This window comes from Oryx dammah, unplaced genomic scaffold (assembly GCF_014754425.2).
Source record: "Oryx dammah isolate SB20612 unplaced genomic scaffold, SCBI_Odam_1.1 HiC_scaffold_7, whole genome shotgun sequence".
Lineage (NCBI taxonomy): Eukaryota > Metazoa > Chordata > Mammalia > Artiodactyla > Bovidae > Oryx > Oryx dammah.
This window is the reverse complement of record NW_024070191.1, coordinates 19,765,408-19,777,764: the sequence shown is the minus strand read 5'-3', so window position 1 is coordinate 19,777,764 and position 12,357 is coordinate 19,765,408. Positions and strand designations below refer to the sequence as shown.

General features: G+C 37.0%; 1 protein-coding gene across 4 annotated transcripts in view; it reads right to left on the bottom strand.

Annotated features, from left to right (window-relative positions):
* The window catches only part of MSR1 (macrophage scavenger receptor 1), an 87,484-nt gene extending 75,366 nt beyond the window's left edge, over positions 1-12,118 (bottom strand). For 2 of the 4 annotated variants that reach the window (XM_040243162.1, XM_040243164.1), the window contains exon 1: positions 4,220-4,303. The gene's annotated coding sequence lies outside the window, so the exon portion shown is untranslated. Of the gene's footprint in view, positions 1-4,219; positions 4,304-11,936 lie in introns of those variants that run through there. The other 2 variants (XM_040243163.1, XM_040243165.1) reach the window with 2 other exon arrangements.
* Between the last annotated feature and the right edge of the window lie 239 nt (positions 12,119-12,357).

Below are 12,357 nucleotides of genomic sequence, written 5' to 3'. Positions count from 1 at the left end.
AAATAGAAAGCCCAGAGATAAATCCACACACCTATGGACACCTTATCTCTGATAAAGGAGGCAAGAATATACAATGGAGGAAAGACAATCTCTTTAACAAGTGGTACTGGGAAAACTGGTCAAACACTTGTAAAAGAATGAAACGAGAACACTTTCTAACACCATACACAAAAATAAACTCAAAATGGATTAAAGATCTAAATGTAAGACCAGAAACTATAAAACTCCTAGAGGAAAACATAGGCAAAACACTCTCTGACATAAATCACAGCAGGATCCTCTATGACCCACCTCCCAGAGTAATGGAAATAAAAGCAAAAATAAACAAATGGGACCTAATTAAACTTAAAAGTTTTTGCACAATGAAGGAAACTATAAGCAAGGTGAAAAGACAGCCTTCAGAATGGGAGAAAATAATAGCAAACAAAGCAACTGACAAAGAATTAATCTCAAAAATATACAAGCAGCTCATGCAGCTCAATTCCAGAAAAATAAACAACCCAATCAAAAAATGGGCCAAAGAACTAAATAGACATTTCTCCAAAGAAGACATACAGATGGCTAACAAACACATGAAAAGACACTCAACATCTCTCATTATCAGAAAAATGCACACCAAAACCACAATGAGGTACCATCTCATGCCAGTCAGAATGGCTACTATCAAAAAGTCTACAAACAATAAATGCTGGAGAGGGTATGGAGAAAAGGGAACCCCCTTACACTGTTGGTGGGAATGCAAACTAGTTCAGCCACTATGGAGAACAGTGTGGAGATTCCTTAAAAAACTGGAAATAGAACTGCCATATGACCCAGCAATCCCACTGTTGGGCATACACACCGTGGAAACCAGAACTGAAAGAGACACATGTACCCCAATGTTCATTGCAGCACTGTTTACAATAGCTCGGACATGGAAGCAACCTAGATGTCCATCAGCACAGACAAATGGATAATAAAGCTGTGGTACATACACACAATGGATATTACTCAGCTATTTAAAAGAATGCATTTGAATCAGTTCTAATGAGGTGGATGAAACTGGAGCCTATTATACAGAATGAAGTAAGTCAGAAAGAAAATACAGTATATTAATGCATATATATGGAATTTAGAAAGATGGTAATGATGACCCTATATGCAAAACAGCAAAAGAGAACCAGATATAAAGAATAGGCTTTTGGATTCTGTGGTAGAAGGTGAGGGTGAGATGATTTGAGAGAATAGCATTGAAACATGTATATTACCATATGTGAAATAGATCGACAGTCCAGGTTCAATGCATGAGACAGGGCGCTCAGGGCTGGTTCACTGGGATGACCCTGAGGGATGGAATGGGAAGGGAGGTGGGAGGGGAGTTCAGGATGGGGAACACATGTACACCCATGGTTGATTCATGTATATGTATGGCAAAAACCACTACAATATTGTAAAGTAATTAGCCTCTAATTAAAATAAATTAATTAATCATGTCAATGTATGGCAAAACCAATACAGAATTGTAAAGTAAAATAAAAAAAAATGAAAAATAAAAACAATGACCAAAACTGAAAAAAAAAATAAAATAAAATAAAAAATAAAAAAAAGTAAGTCAGATGTATCACTCTGCTGAAATCCTATAAATACATTCCCATCTCACTCACTCAGACAGACTTTTCTTCAGCATCAGATCTGAAATGGCAACCTACCTCTTTCACTTCCTTTTCTCTTTCTTGCCTTGATCTGCCCCCCACCCCCAACTTATGACCATCCAACATGAAATACATTTCCCTTATTTATCTTGTCTATTGTTTGTCTCTTCTCACACAAGTTAGAGTCATGATTCAGTGGTTTTTATCTCTTTGGTTCAATGAATAGAGTTCCTGTCACTGGTGTTCATCATGTACATAAGAACATTAGGAGAAATTCCACAAATAAATGAAAGACAAAATAGTTTGCAAGATGACTGGATTTTATACCTGGAGTCATGCTTCAAGGAAAGTTTGCATTAGTGAAATGAAGAAATGTAAAAACCTCTTCTGCTATCTATTGGTAAATGAAAGGTTTTTCTTTGAATCCTGTGTCAACAGGAAACCGAAACAAAAAAATCTCACCCCCGAGGTTCCCACTTTTGCCTCAGACGGATTTGTTAGACTTACTGGATTCCTTCAGTTCCTTACTCTATCAGTGCTGTTTGTTTAGGAATGTTGGAAAACATACACATGTGAGGCTTTTTAGAAGCCAGCAGACAATTCACACAATCCAAATGAGCCTTTAACTGCTTTTTCCAAAGTTAAAAGAAAAAGCAACCTCACATGTCACAGCTTCCTATCAAATGCCAATGCACTGACAAAGAACTGTGAAATCTTCTGAGTGTATGTAATCTATTAAAGCACGTTCTCATGAGAAGTGAAACGCCTCTCTGCAGTATCAGCTCTTCATGAAGAGGGTGAAAAATTTATAGAAGCTACAACAGGAAAACCTTAATGAAAGAAATTCAGTATTATTCTGTTTGGAAACATACTTTTCTTTATTCCTGTTTTTATTATAAAAATATTGTAACACTACTGAAGACAAGTTGGGACAAAATTTCTATCATTCCATCACCCCAATAAAGGAAAAAATTGAGTGCATCCACATTACAAATTGATACTATAATGTATGTTATCATCTGGTTTTATGTATTTCCCTTAAATTCATATCAATATCTCTATACTTGAAATTATTTTTTTCAAGTTTAAAATGATGGGCCACATAATAATTCATTGAATATATGTACCTTATTTATGCAGCCATTTTCTTATAATTCTTCAAAATAAGATATGTTCCCTGTTCTTTGAAGGGCAATGTGTTACTGATACAGATGCTGCTGCTGGAAATATTTGCATAACTTAGGTTTCTTCTTTTTAGCCTAAATGTTTCTTTAGGTAATTCATTATATGTTGAACTATCAGATAACAGGAATACTATCTCAAACTTCTTAGTATCCACTGTCTGACTTCTCTTTAAAAAGACTGTACACATTTGCAGAGATTCTAGTCACTTATGTTTTAAACCAAATTCACCACTGTTCAGTAACAATGTTTATTTTAGAATCATTTAGATTTTAGTGAGAGCTAAATGATATCTCAGATATATATCTATATACACACAGATATATATGGTTATAATATGAATTTTTAAATTATTATGAGGATTAAAAATAATTTTTTATAAATTGTCTGATACATAGACAACCACAAATAAATGAATCACCATTATTTTAAACCATCACTTTTTTTTAATATGAAGTTTTCTTATTTTATCCTCACAACAGCACCATGAGGTATGTTCTCAATTTTATAAGCTGGGAAACCAAGACCTAAAATATTTAAGTATCCAGTTAATGGTATACAACTAGTGAACAGGGAAGTTGGGACCTGAAGGTAAGCAGTGTACAACCAGAAAAACAGCTCATAATTCCTGTATAAAACATTTATAATCTCAGTTTTATGACTTTTCTATCACTATTTTCACATGGCTAATGAGAATGCTAATCGCATTTTATCTGTGTAAATCTTAACCATTCTTCGAGATGAATGTAAATTCTAACAGCTCCGTGAAGATTCTTCTTTCTCCTCTTGAAGTAATTTTGGCCTCTCCTGTATTCTCATAGTATTTACATATAGCAATTGCATACCACTTTTATGGTGCTCAAATTATATTATGCCAATTTGCCTTAGATCTTGATTTTCCTAAAGACAGAGACTTATGTCCCTTCCTTACATCTAGAAAGTGCACACAGGAGATGCCCAACCAATATTTGTTATATGAGCAATAGAGGTAATAAAAGTATTAAAGTCAAAAGTATTATGTAAAAACTAAGATTAGACTAAGATATATTTAATCACATTGAGTAAAGCCAATAATTTGCAACAAAATATGCACATTTATACGCCCCAAATTTCTTGCTAGTTCAACTTATAAAATATATATCATATATATGTCATATATATTTGTGCACATATATACATTTTTCACCCACAGAAAATGTAGCAGAAATCTCTATTTATCATTGAAACAATCAAAATGAGTTATTAGTGATAGGATAAAAAATTGTACCAAAAATTACTGATCACATATGTAAACAGCTCTCTCATACAACATACACACACACATGTAGACACACAAAAATACACAGAGTAGACCATATATTCAACAGAAGCAATTTGGGAGAAAACACAAGTAAAATTTCTTTTACCATATGTCCTAAAGACAGCAGCACTGATTTATCCACTTCCCTCTTGTAACAATTGAAACCTAAAACCTTTATCACATAATATTTCAGCACAGCACCAGAAGAAAGGAAATGACATATTTGTATGTTGAAAATCTTTCTTAAGAGTGTATTTCAATGGTACTCTTCTCAGTGCACAAGTTTGCAGAATCTAAATTTGTCAGATAACTCATTCCTCTTTCCATCTAGGACATTACAAAAGAAAAAGAGAAGTCAAATGAAAAACAATTGGGGTTATTGTAACAGCGTACATAACATATGGAAGATTAATCTTTTCCTTTTTGTAAGATAGGTCTGCTTTCTATAATATTCTCATTACTATTAATCTTTTATTAATCTCAATATCTTCCACTAATACTCATGATCTCTTTCATACTGTATAACCTTGAGGAAAGACTCTATGTTTAAGTGATTTGTTTTTCTTAATCCTTTTCCCTAGATCGCTTATCTCTAGCTTCAAAGACAAAGCAGAGGAGGAAAAGATACCCACCAAGTAAAAGCAGCAATCCCTTACTGCTCACTTCAGCTCTGTCTATAGTGATGTTAGCAATTTCTGTAGATCCCTTTGACCATCTAAAAAGTGATTTATTTCCTGAGAAGTATAATAGAGGAAAGGGGTCTCGGGCATGGGATCAGAACAAAGGAATGACTTTCATCTTCTATACCTGTCAGAGTTTTACATATTTTTAAATCTCATTTATTTAATCACATTCCAGTTCCAATAGGACATGTAAAAAAAAAACCACTATTGAGCTAATTTTTAGATCTGATTCTTTTGGGGAAAAGTGTTTAGTTTATATTTCATGGGCACTTCATGGTGCTCAAAGAGGGAGGGATCCTACTTTCTATCAAGAGATGGTCAAAATGTCCTTGCCATGCCCACTGGCACCACAGAACAGTAATGCCTGGTAGAGAGAACCCAGGAATAGTGCACAGTGATTGACAAAAGAAAGCAGAAAAGAAAGTAGCAGTGTAACAGCAATAGTAACAGGCAATGAAGCTGGCAGCACAAATGCTGGCCAGGCAGCTTGAGCCAAGAATAGGATCGCAGACATCAACCCAGGCTAGACCAACATGAAGGCTACTCTGTGACCAGACTAGGTCACCAGATTCTAGGAGAAGACCTGGAGACTAACATCAGAACTCACTGTATTTTCTTTGGATCTGCTTCTATATGTTTTTGTTGTCCAGTCGTTAAGTCATGTCCAACTCTTCGCAATCCCATGGACTAAAGCAAACCAGGCTATTCTTTCCTCCACTATTTCCTGGAGTTTGCTCAAATTCATGCCCATTAAGTCAGTGATGCTATCTAACCATCTCATCCTCTGCCAGCCCCTTCTCCTTTTGTCTTCAGTCTTTCCCAGCATCAGGGTATTTTCCAAACTCATTGGAAAATATTGGAGTTTCAGCTTCAGCATTAGTTCTTCCAGTGAATATTCAGGGTTGATTTCCTTTAGGAAAGACTGGTTGGATCTCTTTGCTGTCCAACGACTCTCAAGAGTCTGCTCCAGCACCACAGTTTGAAAGCATCAATTCTTTGATGCTCAGCTTTCTTTATGGTCCAAATCTCACGTTTGTACAGGACTACTGGAAAAAACCATAGCTTTCACTATACAAACCTTTGTTGGCAAACTGATGTCTCTGCTTTTCAGTATATTGTTTCAGTTTGCCATAGCTTTCCTTCCGAGGAGCAAGCATCTTTTAATTTCACAGTTTCAGTCACTGTCCACAGTGATTTTGGAGCCCAAGAAAATAAAAGTTGTCATGTTTCCACCTTTCCCTTTCTATCTTCCATGAAGTGGTAGGACCGGATGTCGTGATCTCAGTTTTTTGAATGCTGAGTTTCAAGCCAGACTTTTCACTCTCTTCTTTCATCCTCATCAAGAGGCTCTTTAGTTCCTCTTCACTCTCTGCCATAAGGGTGGTATTATCTGTGTATCTGAAGTGGTTGATATTTCTCCCAGCAATCTTGATTCCAGCATGTGATTCATCTAGCCTGGCATTCACATGATGTAAACAGAATATGTTAAATAAGTATGGTGACAACATACAGCCTTGACATACTCCTTTCCCAATTTTGAACAAGTCTGTTGTTCCATATCCAGTTCTAACTGTTGCTTTCTTGACCTGCATACAGGTTTCTCAGGAGACAGGTAAGGTGGTCTGGTATTCCCATATCTAAGAATTTTAATATCACAGTTTGTTGTGATCCACACAGCCAAAGGTTTCGTGCAGTAAATGAAGCAGAAGTGGATGTTTTTCTAGAATTTTCTTGCTTTCTCTATAATCTCTCTATAAATTTCAGATGCTGGCAATTTAATCTCTGGTTCTTCGTCCTTCACTAAATCCAGCTTGTACATCTGGAAGTTCTCAGTTCTTGTACTGCTGAAGCCTAGCTTGAAGGATTCTAACCATAACTTTGCTAGCATGTGAAATGAGCACAATTGCAGTGTAGTTTGTACATTCTTTTTTTTTTTTCAAATAGGAATAATATATTTTATTTATTTATTTATTTATTTTTAATTTTTTTTAAATTTATTTATTTATTATTTTACTTTACAATTCTGTATTGGTTTTGCCATACATTGACATGAATCCACCATGGGTGTACATGCATTCCCAAACCTGAACCCCCCTCCCACCCCCCCGTCCCCACAACATCTCTCTGGGTCATCCCCGCGTACCAGCCCCAAGCGTGCCATATCCTGCATCGGACATAGACTGGCAATTCAATTCTTACCTGATATTATACATGTTTCAATACCATTCTCCCAAGTCATCTCACCCTCTCCCTTTCCCACTGAGTCCAAAAGTCCATTATACACATCTGTGTCTTTTTTGCTGTCCTACATACAGGGTCATCATTGCCATCTTTCTAAATTCCATATATATGTGTTAGTATACTGTATTGGTGTTTTTCTTTCTGGCTTACTTCACTCTGTATAATTGGCTCCAGTTTCATCCATCTCATCAGACATTGCCCTTCTTTGGGATTAGAATGAGAACTGATCTTTTCTAGTCCTGTGGCCATTGCTGAGTTTCCAAAGTTGCTGGCATATTGAGAGCAGTATTTTAACAGCATCATCTTTAAGGATTTGAAATATCTCAGCTGGAATTCTATCACTCTCACCAGCTTTGTTCACAGTAATGCTTCCTAAGGTCCATCTGACTTTACACTCCAGGATGTCTGGCTCTAGGTTAGTGACAACACCATTGTGGTTATCCAGATCATTAAGACTTTTTGCTTATTTCTTCTGTGTATTCTTGCTACCTATTCTCAATCTCTTCTTTTTCTGTTGGGTCCTTACTGTTTCTCTTCTTCATCATGTCCATCTTTGCATGAAATATGCCCTTGGTATCTCCAATTTTTTTTAAAGAGCTCTCTAGTCTTTCTCATTCTATTGTTTTCCTCTATTTCTTTGCATTATTCATTTAAGAAGGCCTTCTTATCTCTCCTTGCTATTTTCTGGAACTCGGCGTTCAGTTGGCTTTATTTTTCTCTTTCTCTCTTGCTTTTCACTTCTCGTCTTTCTTCACCTATTTATAAAGCTTTCTCAAACAACAGCTTTGTCTTCTTGCATTTCTCTTCCTTGGGATGGTTTTGGTCACTGCCTCCTGTACAAACCTCTGTTCAGGCACTCTGTCTAATCCCTTAAAGCTATTCATCACCTTAACTGTATAATCATAGGGGATTTGATTTAGGTCATACCTGAATGACCTAGTGGTTTTACCCACTTTCTTCAATTTAAGTCTGAATTTTGCAACAAGGAGCTGATTATCTGAGCCACAGTCAGTTCCAGGTCTTGTTTCTGCTTACTGTATAGAGCTTATCCATAATTGGCTGCAAAGAACATAATAAATCTGATTTTGGTATTGACCATTTGGTGATGCCCATATGTGGAGTCATTTCTTGTGTCATTGGAAAAGGCTGTTTGCTATGACCAGTGTGTTCTCTTGACAAAACTCTGTTAGCCTTTGCCCTGTTTCATTTTGTACTCGAAGGCCAAATTTGCCTGTTATTCTAGAGATCTCTTAACTTCCTGCTGTTGCATTCTAATCTCTATGAGAAAAAGGACATCTTTTTTTGGTGTTAGTTCTAGAAGGTCTTGTAGGTCTTCAAAGAACCAGTCAACTTCAGTTTCTTTGGTATTAGTGGTTGGGGCATTGACTTGGATTACTGTGATGTTGAAGGTTTGCCTGGGAAATGAACCAAGATAATTTGTCATTTTTGAGATTGCACCCAAGTACTGCATTTTGGATTCTCTTGTAGACTATGAGGACTACTCCATTTTTTCTAAGGAATTCTTGTCCATAGTAGTAGATATAATGGTCATCTGAGTTAAATTTATCCATTCCATCCATTTTAGTTCACTGATTCCTACGATGTCAATGCTCAATCTTGCCATCTCCTGCTTGACCACATCAAATTTACCTTGATTCAAGGACCTAACATTCCAGGTTCTTATACAATACTGTTCTTGACAGCACCGAATTTTACTTTCACCACTAGAAACATTCACAATTGAGTGTCATTTCTCCTTTGGCCCAGCTGCTTCATTCTATCTGAAGCTATCAATAATTGCCCTCCACTTTTACCCAGTAGCATATTGGACACCTTCCAACCTGGATGCTTCATCTTTTGTAGTCATATCTTTGTGTCTTTTCACACTGCTCATCCATGGGGTTCTCTAGGGAATACTGGAGTGGGCTGCCATGTCCTCCTTCTGTGAACCATGTTTTGTTAGGACTCTTCACCAGGACCCATCATCTTAAGTAGCCCTGTGTCAGTTCAGTCGCTTACTCATGTCCAACTCTTTGAAACCCCATTGACTGCAGCACGCCAGGCTTCCTTGTCCATCACCAACTCCAGGAGCTTACTCAAACTCATGTCCATAGAGTTGGTGATGCCATCCAACCAGCTCATCTCTTGTCATCCTGTTCTCCTCCTGCCCTCAATCTTTCCCAGCATCAGGGTCTTTTCCAATGAGTCAGTTCTTCACATCAGGTGGCCAAAGTATTGGAGCTTTAGCTTCAGCATCAGTCCTTCCAATGAATATTCAGGACTGATTTCCTTTAGGATCAACTGGTTGGATCTCCTCAAGAGTCTTCTCCAACACCACAGTTCAAAAATATTAATTGTTTGGCATTCAGGTTTCTTTATGGTCCAACTCTCACATCCATACATGACTACTGGAAAAACCATTGCCTTGACTAGACAGACTTTGTTGGCAAAGTAATGTCTCTGCTTTTCAATATGCTATCTAGATTGGTCATAACTTTTCTTCCAAGGAGTAAGCGTCTTTTAATTTCATGGCTGCAGTCACCATCTGCAGTGATTCTGGAGCCCCCAAAAATAAAGTCTGACACTGTATCCACTATTTCCCCATCTATTTGCCATGAAGTGATGGGACTAGATGCCATGACCTTCGTTTTCTGAATGTTGAGCTTTAAGCCAACTTTTTCACTCTCCACTTTCACTTTCATCAAGAGGCTTTTTAGTTCCTCTTCACTTTCTGCCATAAGGGTGGGTGTCATCTGCATATCTGAGGTTCTTGATATTTCTCCTGGCAATCTTCATTCCAGCTTGTGCTTCTTCCAGTCCAGTATTTCTCATGATGTACTCTGCATAGAAGTTAAATAAGCAGGGTGACAATATACAGCCTTGACATACTCCTTTTCCTATTTGGAACCAGTCTGTTGTGCCATGTCCATTTCTAACTGTTGCTTCCTGACCCCATAGGTCACACCCAATTAACCTGATTTCAAAACTCAGCAAAAATATACATTTTTCTCAGTCTGAGATCAGTGTATGCATTGTCAGTCACCTTCAAGACAAATGTTATTTTGAAAACAAACTACAAACACGGACAAATTCCAAATCATAAGAATAGCTGCCTTCTCATCAGTTACTGCCATGGGATTCTTTGACTTCATTTTTGTTGTTTATGGAATATGTGTCTAGCACAAAGACTATTATAACATTATGCCTAATGTTCAAATAAAGTTTCAAAATTAAATAAATGGGTTGAAAAAACTTACTTGAGTCTCATAGAATTCTTTGTGTTAGAGGAATGCAAGCTGAATTCAAAGGAAGACATATTTTATATTCATAAAGTGATACATTTGAATGTAGGTCATTTGCCTAGGTCATTAGTTATAAGGTCATTAGTTATAAGGTACACGATACCATATATTTACATGATAAATTTGCACAAAGATAACATTTTTCCTATTCTTGACTCAAAATAATAATTAGACAGTAATGTTTACTATCTACTTATTCTTTTAATAATTAAAAGTTTTAATAACATTACATTGGACACATCTCTCCATGTGAATATAATGCCTTAAAGAATTATCAAAAGAACCTCATCAAAATCAGTATTGAAAAATTACATCCTAGTAGAGCTTTTGTTTGATGATCATAAATAGGAAAAAGGAATTTTTATGGTAACTGTATTATTTTATATAACTCTATACTGAACAGAACTTTTCTGCAGAAGTATTATTGAAGTTAAAATACATAAACAGAGAAGTACAGCATCAAAACCAACTATATCTTCCTTCTGTGAAGCTTATCAAAACTGTTCTGTTCAATCACATGACCCTAAAGTGATACAGCTGATTAAAGTTTTAGTATTTTTGTAGAGTTTAATGTAATTTACAAATGCATTATATCTATAAAATACATTTGTAAACAAAAATTGGTTAAGAACTATAGACCTATGGAATTTAGGTCTAAATTTATGTTTCTATGTTTTAACATATAATTATAATAAAATATCAACACTCAGTGAGATAAAGGGATTAAAATACTTATTTCCCTTGGAGAAACAATGTACTTTTACCATACTGTTTTAAAAACCATACAGTTTTTAAAAGAAAGGGCAGATATCTAAAGAGCTCAGATGTCCCTACAATAAGAAAAAAAGAACCTGAGCAAACTAAAAATCAGTGACGTTTCCTGGAGACAGCAGAGCCTTTAGGTCTCAGGACAAACTTTAGACAGGGAACCCAAAGAACTCACACCTGGGTTTAGCTTCCCTGGAGCAGAAGCCTCTAGAATCAGAAACTGGCAAGAACCTGTAAGTGGTAATTTGAATGAATGGCTGGAGAGCTGAGGGAGGGCCAGTGTGAGAGTGAAACATCTGGGGCTGCAGTTTTGGGGGGCTTTATGCTCAGGGACCCCACCAGGTTCTCACAGGGAAGAGCCAAGAAAAGTCATCTGGTGCCTGTGGCAGAGGGAGGGGGAAGAAACCATTTTAGAATGCCCCCAGAGCATTCTCCATAATAAAGGCTTCCTCTCCAGGGCAAAGGGCTGCCCTGGTGGCTTCCAGGGGTCGGAAGATCCCCTGGAGAAGGGAATGACAACGCGGTCCAGTATCCTTGCCTGGGAAATCCCACGGACAGAGCAGCCTGGTGGGCTACAGTACATGGAGTCTCACAGAGTCGGACACGACTGAGCGACTAACACTGTCACTTTTTTACTTTCACAGCTGACCGACCCTGAAAAGTTCTCTTTTTCAGGGAAGTTTGTAGGGAAATCCCAAAACTAGAGGAGACAAAAACAAGGACGCTAGAAGAAATTTTAGCCTCTGACAGCTCAGCTCCAGCAAGTATTAAACACAGCCCAACTCCTAACCAGGGAATCATAAAATTTCATACCAATATGCCTGTTTACCTCAGTTCTTAAACCTGTCTTGACCAACTCCAGTTTTCAACAAGCCATGCTAAAAATCAACGGAGTGTGTGCCAGGGCCTAAAAGTCACGGATTCCCAGGACAGGCAGGGAGGTGGTGGGGGTGGGGGTGGGTAGAGTGAGCACAAACTCCTAGTGACCAGTTACCCTCAAGCAATATTAACAAATCACCCCTTCTTCATGACTCATGTCTTATTAAGGAGACACAAAATGCCAGTTAAGACAAAAAAATGAATGTGAGCTAATTTTTAAGTGATATTTTAAAATCATGAATGCCCTGAGTTTAGGGAAGTTTGGTTTCAAAACTAGAGTGACTCATCTAGTTTAAATAAGCTTTAAAGTGGTAAAAATATAAATTTATTTAAGCCTGAACAAACTTCATTAAGCAGGAATTCAGTTCCTG